This window comes from Bactrocera dorsalis, chromosome 4 (genome assembly GCF_023373825.1).
Source record: "Bactrocera dorsalis isolate Fly_Bdor chromosome 4, ASM2337382v1, whole genome shotgun sequence".
NCBI classification, from domain to species: Eukaryota; Metazoa; Arthropoda; class Insecta; order Diptera; family Tephritidae; genus Bactrocera; species Bactrocera dorsalis.
Window position 1 is genome coordinate 1,548,859 of NC_064306.1, and position 12,298 is coordinate 1,561,156.

A 12,298-nucleotide genomic window follows, 5' to 3' on the forward strand; every position below is an offset into this window, starting at 1 on the left:
CTGAGATATTTATAACGGGGTTCGCTGGCTGCCAAGGAAGCTTACTTCGGAGTATATGCTTTCATCGCTATACGGATATGTTTGTAAGCGCTTATGCATAATCCCGTTAGGGTAAATATACATCCGAGTCAATATTGCACACAAAATAAACAAAAACAAAGCAAAATATTTCATGAAAGCAAGATGAAATGAATGCCAGAAACCACTTGAGAGCGTGTTAAAGCGAAATCCATATGAAAAAAATCGTGAAATCATAAAATCAGTGATATCAAACAAAAGTATTTATGTTAAGGATGAACTGGAACGCAACGCAGTCAGATAAGGCAGTGGAAGGGAAACACGCACACACACACACTTACATATTTATGCGTATAAAAAATTCAATGAAATTATAGGCAAACAAATTGATAAAATATAAAGTGTAATGCTGACAGAAGGGCTGATAAAAATTATATAAACTTATATATTAAATATATACACGCGCATATGTACATATGTATGACATACATAGGTATGTATGTATGTGCACAGAAAGAGTTGTTGATAAAATGTTGGAAAACAAATTAATCAAACTGCACCAAGGTGCTGATCGTATCAAGCAAACACGCACACACATACACATGCATACCCATATTGTATGTATGTATGTATGTATATTTATATTGTACGTTTGCTTATATGTAAGTATGTAACTGGGTAAACATATCGATTTAAAGCTCATTGATAAGACGATTGTAGGGCAACTTTAATTGCGTTCTTGGATTTGACAAACACGCACACGCACGCACGCATCAATAATATAATATAAAACGTACGGCTACTGCACTAGGTAGCCGTATGTGTATGTTTGTATGCATATAACTGCTTTGGTGGCTTACTCAATCGTTTGCTCATTCAGTCATTCAGTCACTCACTCGCTCACTCTGTGTCATTCACTGACTTAATTATGTAAATATTTTTATATATACACATATATGTGTGTATGTATGCAAAGAAAATCACTTACTTACCGTGGCCATTTGATTATTTAAATAGTTAAGTCTCTTTTAAATGCCAGTTGACATTTTATTGCCCATACTCGATCCATTTCGCATTGTGCGGCGGTTTATATGCCTGCCTCGATGTGTTTGTGTGTGTACTCGAGTGGCACTGGGGACAGGAAGTCTGCTGAGGCCAAAATGTGCTGAATATGGCAGTTTGAATGAAATGTTGGAAACATTTTTTGGATTCGAGAAGTGAGTTGCTGAAATGAGAAAATTTATATACATAAAAAATTTAAATAAAGGTTTTGAAAATATGTATTTTTAATTGAAAATTAATTGAATATAACATTTAATGTAAAAAAATAAATAGCTTTTCATGCAAAAACATGAATTTTATCGGACATTTTGTATGGCAGTTATATGCTATAGAGCTCCGATACCCGCGATAGAGCAGCTTCTTGTAGAGAAAAGGACGTGTGCAAAATGTGTGATCAAATTGAAAGGTGAATTTTGTCCATTTCATCTCCTTCAAAGTATGCAAATGCGCCACTCTATTAGCGCTTACTCAGCAGCATGTTGCATGTGCGCGCATGCATGTTGCAACACATCATTATCATCGATGTAACCACCGAACAATAACAATTGCAACAACAACAACATTCATAGAGCAAAACAATTGACGCGGGCAGATTACATGAGCGGAAATTTGGAAATTCAATTTTAAAAGCAGCTGCCACGTGTCCGCTTTGCGCCACCACCAACTCAGCAACAAAGCTAAATTCTTGTTTTTGTTGCACTTAATAATAATAGAGCGCGCATCAGGCTATTCACCGCTTATTGTTAATGTTTCGACGTTGTCATCACCAGCGAGCGCGCCCACACGTCGACAGCGAAAAGGCAAAAGGTGCATACACGAGCGTCCACGCACACACACGCACACACTCATTAACGCTACACTTTCGCCTGGCGCGCAGCAACCGGAACTTACGCGGCCTAAAAGGACTCACCCTCACTTCGGTTGCCACGCGCGCCAACAACAACACGCATTTTTAATAAAAATTTGTAAGCAAGTAGCGTTGTTGTTGTGGAAACCGCTGAAATTGAGCAATAAACGTCGAAGCGCGAATTAACGCCGCGCGGCAGTCGCACAGCCGCAGCGGAAGTGCTCAAGCGCGCCCACCGCACCAGCGGCAACACGGTGCGACCAACCTGAAAAGGTGGCTAAAAGGGCGTGTGATTGACTTAATTGACTATGAAAATGAGAAATTGCCGAAATGAAATCAAATTGAGCAATCGGCCGTCGGCAAAAACGCCGCCTTGCCGCAGCTGGCGAGGTGGTTAATGACTGCGCATAGCGGAAAGCCGAGCGCGCGGTCGGGCGCTCTGTCGACAATATGTAGAAAATGTAAAACATTTTAAAGCCCATCAAAGCCGCTACAAACTGCCTCGAGGGTGTTGGTGGTTCTTGCGGAGATGCTACATCCCCGTGCGCGGGTTTAGAAGGCGTTCTTACTCAGCTCACCGCCGGTGGTTTAATGCCATTTTAACGGCAGCGCTTTGCCGTCTGTCCGCCCAGCGCCCACTTTTCTGCAATTTACCAGCCAGCTAATTACATTGTTTTAACAATCGTAGGCTTGTAATGTAATTGTAGTTGGTTTTGGTGCTTTGTTTTGTGGCCTCATTTCGAAATCACCGCTGACGTGTGGACGCGTGTGAATTCGTACATTAAAATGATAAATCTTACTGCGGGAAAGCACAACTAATTAGTTGGCATTTTAATGACGCCGAAGCTAACTGACGGTCAGGGGTTTCAGGCGACAGCAAAACAGCAACAGTGGAAACAGATTAGGGAAAACCTACTAAGTACAGCACTAAATGAGTTCAGAAAGAGGGAGAAACCTTGGAAGAAGAATTCGGAGTATAATCCCGCCTACCCCCCATATAAGGGGTTTGTTAAAAACTATTAGAAGTGCTATAAATCTATATCTATATGCGTTAGATACATAAGATTTTACACCCGAGATGGGCTTTATAGGAGTCGGTGCCAAATTTGGACGATGGGAGTGACACCGCCCACATTTAACTCAAAACCTCTATCTCGGGACTTACTCAACGAATTTCGTTGGTAATATTAGCGTGGCATTCCTACATTTTTCTTTGCTGTTGTTTCATTTTCTTTGGTCGCATTTTTCACGTCGCGGATCCAGCGCACAACTCTGTGGAGGAATGGACTGCATTCTAACTTTAGCTCGCTTTCAAACGGATGTTCTTTGGCTACTCAGAGGATACTTGACCTAAGACCGAAAGTATTGAACTCCTTGAGCCATATATAATAGAATCGTTTCGAGCCACTCCCAAATGAGTGGCAATCAGTGCTCTGATCCTCACTTGCGTGAAATTTTACACGTGACTTCATGCTCCGACATTCCTACATTACATCACGCCCACTTCACAAATTACACAGTTTTGAATTACATTGGATCTTTAACTTTTCAGTATACAAATCAAGAACCAATCAGTCTATCCGGGTAAAAAAAAAGAGTAGTGTCTTTGAAGTGTCACCGTATGTCCAAAAATTGTTCAAATCGGAACGAAACTACTCACACCTCAGAAAACGAATATATGAACGAACTTTGTATCGAAAATATCGACCAACCTGTCAGACATGTTATTGAAATTCGAAAAGAATTTTCCCTGGCTTTAATTATTGCAAGTTGCGAGAATATACATCTTATATTAAAGAGACTTTCAATGGAACTAAGTTCGTTTGAGATAAAAAAAACTTATTTTTCGTTGTTCCTAAGGCTTCTCGACACGGCCAGCTACTCCTCACTTCAAAAAGTGCAGATATCGGGACAATATTGTCGGGGATAAAGGCATCATTGCTACTACATTCGCTCCTCGGCTGGCAGTACTTAAATTATGGCTAGTTGAGACAATTAACTGATCAAACATGATTATTTAATCGACACAATTAATTGAGAGGCTCTTTAGCAGTTGCTCTCATCTATCTGAATATATGTATGTACATGGTACATACGCTCCATTAAACTCCCGCCCACCAACAAGAAATCAACGCCCACACCATTCGAAAGCATACTAAATTTTCTTTAGCCTGTCCACTAACTCATCGTTAGACTTCAGCTTGACCACATAAATTACAAGTCCACAAGCGCATAAATCACTGGCGCACGAGCTGAACAAATTTTTTGCAGGGCTAATATGTTTGTGCTTCTAAGGATGGGCCGCCAACTACTAATTGAATTGATTGACAATATTTTATGTTTATTTTTATTTCATTGAAGCAAAGGACTTTTTATGCCCCGAACGAGTATATTTCGCAACTTTTTGCAAGTGTTTTTTTGCAATGATTTTCTGCTTTCCAACCGCTGTTTCGGTGCGCCCGCACCGCCAGGGCGGAGGGTGAGTGCTTAATGATCGAATTTGTTCAGATTAGTACTAATAGTCCGAGAGACGCCCCTGGCTGAGCGTGATTTTTTATGGAATCGTTAGAAACGCAAGCAGGAAGGGGCTGGCGCACAAGTGAATGAATGACACATACATATGTTTGCGAGCACTTGAGTGCATAAAAAACTGCAGGATATGCAATAAAAATAGTTTGGGCGGAAAAAGAAGCTCGACAATGAAAGCAAAGCGCAACATCGATGGGTGACTGCCAAAGTCATTAGACCAATAAATACGCAAATATGTGTGCGAATTTTGTAGCAAAGTGCGTACAAAGTAGCAGCGCAGTTATCGCATAATCAACGAAGATTTGTAAGGAGAGCAGGGCAGCATATGGAAAATAGTTTGTTGTGATAATGCGAGGGTGATTTCAACAACGCCAAGCAAAAGGCGATGTTGTGCAGACGTTATTGCAAAAGTTTACAAAACACTTCGCACCACACCCCGCCAATCAAGCTTAGTCCACAGCATGGCAATGTATTGCTTACACTTAAGCTAATGAAATCGTCTGTTAAATGAATTGTGAAAGCCATAGCCGACATGCCAAAGGATAACAAACCGAAAAAATTAAGCAATTGACTTGACGATGGTTGCGCAACGCGACTGAAGCGGAAGTGCGCGATTTTGTGTTTCGCAAAATTTAAATTTAAAAAATATATTTATTTGACTTGTGGTTTGGCTTGAAAAGCAACTCCCTTTTTGTTTGCGTGTTGCCGCTGGCGTTTGTGGCTCATTCTTTTGCAATTTTAAATTGAATACTCGTGGTCTAGAGCTTAAAAAAGAGCGTGGGGAACGCAAGGCTCACAAATCTAGAGTAGAACATGCTAGGAGGCGTGTGAAGACTGCTGAAGTGTCCATATGTGCCGACAGCTATTAATAGAGCGTTTTAAAGCACTTCAGCCGACAGCTGTTAACTCTTTCCGCGCGCTAGAGCAAAGTCGTTGGCCTTTTAATGGCTTTACTTGGCGAATTTTGTCCGATGCAAGCTTTGCACTTGTGGGTTTGTTGGTGTAGAAGTCGCATTTGCTGATTCGCTGATTTATGTCGAACGGAAGCGTAGCAGAAACTTGCGTAATTTAAAATTAAGAGAAGAGAGGTAAATTATATCTGGTAATTTTTTTTCTTTTTATTTATTTTATTTTAAGTTTTTTGTGGTCTCCGAGCTGCAAAGAAATATGATTTATTAATAAAAAGTAGTACGAGCGAGAGACTTCATGAGAATTGTTGGCATTGTCTGAACGCAAACTCATTCAGTCGCCACTTTTTCAGAAGTTCCTTACCAAGCCATTATTTATTAATAGTTAAACCCCCAGTTTACATTAAAACAAACTCAGTTCTAGCTTCCCGGTGAATTACAATATTTTTTCAGCATGCTTCAAACATACATCTCATCCCCGCCTACGCTAATCCACTTTTGAACCCTTTCTGTATTCGGTTGCCAAAGCAGTTTGTCCCACACTCCCTCTGTATTCTAAAAAGATAAATACATTTTAATAAAGTATGCCGTATGCAAATATTTACCTTCTTCGTCCAAACGATTCGCACAACATTTCAACAAAATTTTCTACTTGAATATCACTTCTAGCCGCTGTTTCAGCCTCAATTGTTTTTGTCACACTTCCGGAACTTAATGGACTGAATCCTTTGAGTTTCCGGTGCATGCCACTCCCAACTTTTTTGATACTCAGCATCTCATATTCGCTGCCAAACGCATTCTCTTGCATCTTTGGCATTTAAGTGACCCGTCATAATTCTTTTATTCCATTATACGTTCTTTTTGTGCATACAGGCCAAAATGTCCAACAACAATGGCTGGTCTTGTGCTTTTGGCTTTACTCGCGTCATTTGTAATTGCTTTAGGACCGCTAATAAATTATCAGTTATTTAATTTTGACAATTTTCATATCTTTCGGCTTGGCGACTAAATCATTCTGTTTGGGTTTACTTGGCTGGAAGTAGTGGGAAATATACGCAGATAGGGCTCACTGAGTTTTGATGCTTTTAATGCATTTTCACTTTTCTTTAATTTATTTTTAAGTTTAGTTTATATTCTTCTTCTTCTTTACTGGCGTAGACACCGCTTACGCGGTTAGAACCGAGTTAACAACGCTCCAGGCGTTTCTTCTCTTTGCAATGTGGCGCCAATTGGAGATTCCAAGAGAAGCCAGATCTTGAGGTCTTCCTCTGCTTCCCCCGACGGGTACTGCGTCGAATACTTTTAGAGCTGGAGTACCTTCGTCCATTCAGTCGACATGACCTAGCCAGCGTAGCCGCTGTCTTTTAATTTGTTGAACTATGTCAATGTCGTTATATATCTCGTACAGCTCATCGTTCCTTCAAATGCGGTATTCACCGTAGCCAATGCGCAAAGGACCATAAATTTTCCGCAGAACCTTTCTCTCGAAAACTCCTAAGTCCGACTCATCAGATGCTGTCATCGTCCATGCCTCTGCTCCATATAGCAGAACGGAAATAATGAGTGACTTACAGTTTGGTTTTTGTTCGTCGAGAGAGGACTTTACTTCTCAATTGCCTACTCAGTCCGAAGTAGCTTCACTTCCGAGGCTATTGGTACTATTTCATTGGGGGCCTTTTTTACGTGACGGGTTCCAAACCCAGCGCACAACCTTTAAGAGGGATGGTTCGCCTTCTCACTTTTGCTTGCCCTCAAACGGATATTATTTCGCTACCCAGAGGATACTAGGTCAAAGACCGGAAGTGGTAAGCTGCTTCAGCCATACGTAAAAGAATCGTTTATGGCCATCATGAACTTCCCTCACTTGCGTGAACTTCTACACATGACTCCATCCTCTTTTGGTTTTTTACTGGATATTATATGGCAAGTCACTGTCTAATTTTTATCTGAGTATCAATATATCTGAGTATTTAATATAAGTATTGGAAATTTTTCTGATACCGTCAATAATACTTCTGAAGTTTGCTTCCATTCACTTTCTCAAGTCTCCCGAGTAAAGAGAACCTTAACGAGGAACCTTAATTGAGAATTAGTCGATTGAAGAAGCCTAATGCGGTCAATTTTTAACGAACATAAACGCAGCTATATCCCCGAAGCTGCTCAGTCGATATAGTTAGAAAGAAAGCAACTCATTTCAATCCTTAAGACCATGAAAAGAATAGCTCCTCAACTTGGGATTGCATGCCGGCAGTGCACGGTGTCACGGTTTCTCTGTTTTCCGCCAAGATGTGTGGTAACCATGTGAGAGCATTGCACAAATTATTTATTTATTGACTTGTCTAATAGCTAAAATAACAATTAACGTCGAGCGACAGCCGCGTAGCGGAAGTCCTTAAATTGCCGTCGAAAACGGCAATACGCAACGAGTGAAGGGTTGCATGAGTGGAAGGGTTGGCGCGTTCACCGAATAGTCAACAAAACACCTACAACAAACGACTCACACACAAAATAAAGACACCAAAGGTAGCCGTCGGCAGTGAAATATGAGACAATATGCCGTCATCATAATTTGTTATGAGCGTGTATTATTATTTGTTTGTTTGCTGTTGCTTATGCTTCTACGGCTCAATATTACTTCTAGGACGAGCTTGTGAGGGCGTTGTTTATATTGTGTATGACATTTGTTTTGAGTTGTTTGTTTCTTTTATTCTGATTGTTGAGCCCACCGATTGATTTGCGCTGAACCCCTTCATGTCGTATACTGTTGAGTTAGCCATACATAAAATTGTCGTAGGTGCGAGTGAATAGTGCGACACGTGAGCTGACTTTCACCTTTCGACTTCGACAGGAGCACAGCTAGTAAACGTCGCGCTGCAAATGGTGTCACCTTGCCGGCTACATTTACACATGTCGCACTATGCGGACTCGAAAGAGTTATTTAAATGCATATTTTTCTATTAGCGGCTACCTCCATGCGATATTTTGACATTTTCGGGTTCAACGCCTCTGAACCTAAGTGTCTCAATTAGCATATCGCTAGCGTGGGAAGTGTGTCCTCACTATCGCTGCTTTTATACTGCCTTATTTATTGCCCCTTGCTGCATTATTGGGCTTTGTTCAACCACGAAATTAGCCAGCGAGGTCATGTGAAAGTGCAAAATTTGATTTTGATTTGTTTAATGCTTTCAGCGCACAACAGCCCTTTATTTGGATTTTTATATCATATTACTTTTACACTTTGATTTCGTTTATTGTTATGATATGCAAATCATGCGAGGCAATATTTAAATGGATGTTCTAATGTACTCATATGCATATCTAGCTCAATATGGCTTTGTGGCATGTGCAACACACGCGATGACTCCATTAAAGTCAACTGAGCAACACTTATTGTCAATTTTTTCCTTTCTGAAATGAGTTGTGGGAATTTTTTTCAGTGGGGCAAAGGAAAGCTGGGAACATTTTTGCGTGATAGTGGATACTGTGAGATGAGAATGAATCACAGCCGTATTGACATTTCAGTAGGATCTATGTTGCTAACCCTAAGTTAAAGCTGTACCCTAGATATGTATGAGGAACTGTGGAGTTCGAAGGTTTGTGGGTTGATATTGCAGAACATTTTGTACAGCTAAATAAAAGTTCAAGCTGTGCTCCAGCGCTATACGTGTGGCTTCGAAACTTCAAAGCTGGTTAGCGAAGATTTTTTTCTTTTTATTTCTTTTATTTTACAAACTGCAATTTTCGTAAACAACTTTCGAGCAAAAATAATTAAAATGCATAGCTTTGTCTTACTACAGTGATATCATCAGCTGTGCGCTCACACTATCCTTTTCATTCCACCTCCTATTTAATACACACTCATTATTCGTAACTTCACACTCTTCTTCACATCCACTTCCATAAACATATCGCGCCTTTTGACTTAAAAAGTCCGTTCTTCAGCATTTTTTTATTCATACATACTTTGATTTCTTTTCCTCCCGCTGACATGCTGCTCTCTTTATTAGTTAATTCACTGCTTTACGACTTTATTTGTATCGCAGTCATTGTGCCACTTATTGGATAGGAAATTACATACATTTTTATTATTTTATTATTGACAACAAATCGTCTTTATCGCCATTGACCTTTTCTCTACGCGCAGCATGGCAAACATTTTGTTGGTACATTATTTGTGTGTATTTGTGTTTCGAAAACGGAAACAGCGTTGACCGGATGACTTGACTGGACGTATGACAGTCAATGCTATTTTAAGTCAATACATTTTTTTCTAGTTGCATATTCTTCTTTTGTACGTGCGGATTATGTTTTGTATTGCTGACACGCGGAGGAAGTGATTCGGTAGTGATTTCGGCAGCTTACATGTTTCCGTACGTCCGTACACTTATAGACCATGCTGGCTATGATTCAATCATTGTTGCATGCCGCTTGTTTTCTTATTTAATTTCCTACAACATCGAATGGCATGATGCTCAGTGATACAACAGCAACTTGAACTTTTGGCCGGAAATATTACGTATATCGGCAATCGAGTGTGTTTGCTCGCGTGCGACAAATTTTTTCAGCCAGTTTTTGCCCTTTGATGAACTAACAGAAGCACACGCTGCGTCGTAAAGTCCATGCTTTAATATGCTAATAATTTTATTGGTCGCAGGTTGAGTTATTGCAATTTTCAGCGCCAAGAGTCAAATTTCGAATGTTTTTTTGGTACGAAGTTACGCAGTTCAAGCACTGTCAACAAACTTTTCTATTTTATTTTTCCACTCAAAGCATGCGAGGTTGGTAGCCAACTGTTTTTCAGCGGTTTCATTTACAAAGTAGAGCTTTAATTTAATATTTGTTGAGATTGTTCCACCACTTTGCATACACGCTAATTGAAATCCATTAGTCGGGAAGTCATTTCTCAAAAATTATCGCTGACCGCAGCATTGGCGCTTTCCAGTATAGAAAGAGTCCATGCAAACTGCCTTCTCATTGCGGTCAGCTGAAGTTCACTTATGAAATTCTCAATTTTTGCTGACCCATGCCGGCACACTTGAGTAAAATTGACCAGCGTATGTTCAAAGCATTTAATATAAATCATAAAAATGTCAAGAATTCATTTACTTAGCAATGAAGTGCAAATCCGAGTGCAGAAACGGCCAACTTGTATGTTTTTACAACACTACTCAGCAGAAGCAGCTGCAAATACTCCCAAAAATCACGCTAACCCACTCAGCTTCATGCATTGATTTCTACACCGATCTGATACGTGTATTGCTCAGCCATAAAAACATTTATCTATAGTTTCCGCTTAAATGCACAAAACGTAAAGGACAAACACGCGTGTTAAATAAAAGTGCCACAAGCATTTGGACATGCCTGGCCACTTTGCGACGCCAATGCATATTTATTCATATAAGAAACGGTAGAATTTTCCCAAAAAGCATACATGCATGTAAGGCGTCACAAACCCGAAAAAAACTCGTATATATATAAGTACGTAAAGCTGGTCAAATTCATACTACCAACGCCACCACTCCACCTTGCACACCATCCATAAATGTGCGCATAAATCATAAACAAATAATGAGCTACGCCACTCGGTCCTTGGTTTTGCCGGCGGGTGCATGGTGATGCTTGACTGCTTGCCGAATGGGGTGTGTGACGCGCTCATAAAGGGATTAGCATCTCCGCAATATGCTCGGTGCACCGATTACACCCGTTTAATAGCTTCGATGGCTGGTTATTTATTAAATACATATTTAGGTGTATCAAATTGTTATCGCAACAACGAGATCTGGGTCATTTGTAACTTGTATTTTTATGTAAAGCACGGACACGGGCGCGAACGCACGCGGCAGCCACGATAAGCTGGCGATTATTTACAGATTTGTGGTTTGCTTAGGCACACACTTCCAACACATTTATTAACTATATGACATACGTATATGAATGTATATTTGTGTGTACTTACATTGAAATTTAGCTTCGCTGTGCTGAAATCGCAGATTTTTTTAAAATTGCGGTTCAATTTTTCACTTAACGGCATTCAACAGTTACACTTTTATTGACTTGTCAAAGTGCAGTGCTGCCAAGTGGTGAAGTTGATGAAGAGTAGCTTAGGCCGTTACCAGACGGTTTCGTTTATTAAAGCTGTGTTTAAAATATGCAGCTTTAACTAAAATAAAATGAAAAATACAATTAAAAAATAAATAAATATGAACAAATAAATAAAATCAATTTTACCTATCGCTTATGCGAAAACTTCATTGGAGAACACCAAATTTTTGATCAGATAAGATAACTGCACAACTGAAATGTGTAAAGTAAAATATAAAAAATCATAAGCCAATATTAAAATTATGAAAAGAAAACACAAAAATTAAATACTTGAAATCAGGCAAAACTAACCCAAAACAAGAAAAAATATTATTGATTCCGATCGTACAGTTTGTATGGCAGCTATAGTGGTCCGACATCGCCCGTTCCGACAAATGAGTAGCTTCTGGAAAGGAAACAACGTCTACAAAATTCCATATCGATAACTCAAAAACTCTAGTCCGTCAGTTTTTCGCGTATATACTGACAGAGAGATGAACAGATGTTGTTATTATTGTTCGAACCCCGTAAGGACGGTAAGGATTATCTAGGTTGTCGTCGACGTCATCTAACGGGAGGCCCAAGAAATGTGCTGTTTCGACGGCATATGACAAAAGGGAGAAGGATGTCAGATGAGTAGGTTGGAGGGGCATGCAAAGAGGTGGCCAAACGAAGAAGAACGAAGCTGCGCTAGGGTCACTATCGTTTTTTCTGGAAGCAAACCGAACTTCTCGTCTGCTGCCTGGTCAGCCTTACAAGACATCATTTGTTGGTAGATTTTTGGGTTTTCGCTGTCTTCAACTTGTCACAATGCTCTTTCGCGTCTACTATGTGTTTTCATGTACAAAGAGCT

The 12,298-nt window shown here is 40.0% G+C and overlaps 1 long non-coding RNA gene across 1 annotated transcript; it reads right to left on the reverse strand.

Annotated features, from left to right (window-relative positions):
• Positions 1–1,010: 1,010 nt before the first annotated feature.
• Positions 1,011–11,665, reverse strand: LOC105230434 (uncharacterized). The gene is made up of 3 exons (XR_007422694.1): positions 11,593–11,665; positions 11,321–11,524; positions 1,011–1,243 (listed from the first exon to the last, which is right to left on the reverse strand). It is a non-coding gene; the product is annotated as an uncharacterized LOC105230434 (long non-coding RNA).
• Positions 11,666–12,298: the final 633 nt, after the last annotated feature.